This window comes from Salvelinus sp. IW2-2015, linkage group LG7, assembly GCF_002910315.2.
Source record: "Salvelinus sp. IW2-2015 linkage group LG7, ASM291031v2, whole genome shotgun sequence".
Taxonomy (NCBI): Eukaryota; Metazoa; Chordata; class Actinopteri; order Salmoniformes; family Salmonidae; genus Salvelinus; species Salvelinus sp. IW2-2015.
The window spans coordinates 32160400-32161954 of record NC_036847.1 but is presented as its reverse complement, the minus strand read 5'-3'; the positions used below and the strand labels follow the sequence as shown (position 1 = coordinate 32161954).

Here is a 1555-nt window from a genome sequence, read left to right as displayed (position 1 = left end):
TCCCTCCCTCTCTGTGTGTCTGTCTGTATCTGTGTGTCTGTCTCTCACACTCTCTCTGTGTATCTGTGTGTCTGTCTCTCACACTCTCTCTGTGTCTGTCTGTATCTGTGTGACTCTCTCTCTCTCACACGCTCTCTGTGTCTGTCTGTATCTGTGTGACTCTCTCTCTCTCACACTCTCTCTGTGTCTGTCTGTGTGTGTTCGTCTCTCCCTCTCTCTCTGTCTGTATATGTGTGACTCTCTGTCTCTCTCTGCGTCTGTCTGTATCTGTGTGTGTAGCTGGATGACACCAGCTCATCAGAGGGCAGCACCATAGACATCAAGCCTGATGTGGAGGTGGAGGCGGTGGTGGTGGAGGCTGTGGAAGAGTACCTAGACCCAGAAAACTGTTGGACACCTGGTAGGACTGCACCCTGTCCCTCCCTGTCCCTCCCTGCCCCGTCCTGAACCACCACGCCCTGACGCTCCCTGCCCCGCCCTGAACCACCACGCCCTGACGCTCCCGCCCTCTACTGCCCTCCCGCACCCTTCCCTTGCATGTCAGTTAGCCCAATTTGTAATCCTTACAATGTATTTAAATCACAAGCAAATGACTGAGGTATCGTATTATGTGTGCCTGTCCCCTTCTATACAGACTGTATTATCAAGTATCCTTGCTGCGATGTGCCCATCACTCATGGGTGGGGAAAATATTGGTGGTTCCTGAGAAAGACATGCTATCTTATTGTGGAACATGACTGGTTCGAAACCGTCATTATCTTTATGATCCTACTCAGTAGTGGGGCCCTGGTAAGTCACCGTGTGGAACGTTAACACACACACACACACACAAACACACATAAACACACACAGCTACGACTAGTGTGTGAGTGGAGAAGGTTGTCTTTTTAAGGGCTGTCTCTCTCTACCTAGAACAAGACATGGAGTAGTGCAGTCACCAGGTCCAGTCTCTGAAGAGGGCAGGGGGAGGGGCCAGGCAGGAGCATCACAGCCAGTCTCTGAAGAGGGCGTTATTGTTTCTCGATATTCTGTACAGTATCCCTCTAACGTAGTCTGACAGGGTGTGGTAGGGTTTGGAGGAGAGGATAGATAGAATAGGATATGAACAATAACTTCATGTTATGCAATGGGTGAGAGGACATATGATATTCTCATTAACAGAAAGTGTAGGATACATCAATCCTACAAATATCCAATATCCATATCTCAAGGAGACATTGAAATGATTCTAGAACCATATTGTAGTCCATCCATTTGTAGGGAACCTATGTCTCTCACCTATTGCATCTCCATGAAGCAATGTCTCTCTCTCTCTCTCTCTCTCTCTCTCTCTCTCTCTCTCTCTCTCTCTCTCTCTCTCTCTCTCCTCTCTCTCTCTCTCTCTCTCTCTCTCTCTCTCTCTCTCTCACTTTCTCTTTCTCTTTCTGTCTCTCTCTCTTTCTCTCTCTTTTTTTTCTTGTTTCTCTCTTCTTTCTCTTTCTCTCTCTCTCTCTCTCTCTCTTCTCTCTCTCTCTCTTCTTTTCTTTCTCTCTGTCTCTCTCTTTCTCTCTCTCGC

General features: G+C 47.8%; 1 pseudogene; it reads left to right on the top strand.

The window, feature by feature from the left end:
- The window catches only part of LOC111966143 (sodium channel protein type 8 subunit alpha-like), a 125413-nt pseudogene that overhangs the window by 79811 nt on the left and 44047 nt on the right, over positions 1 to 1555 (top strand).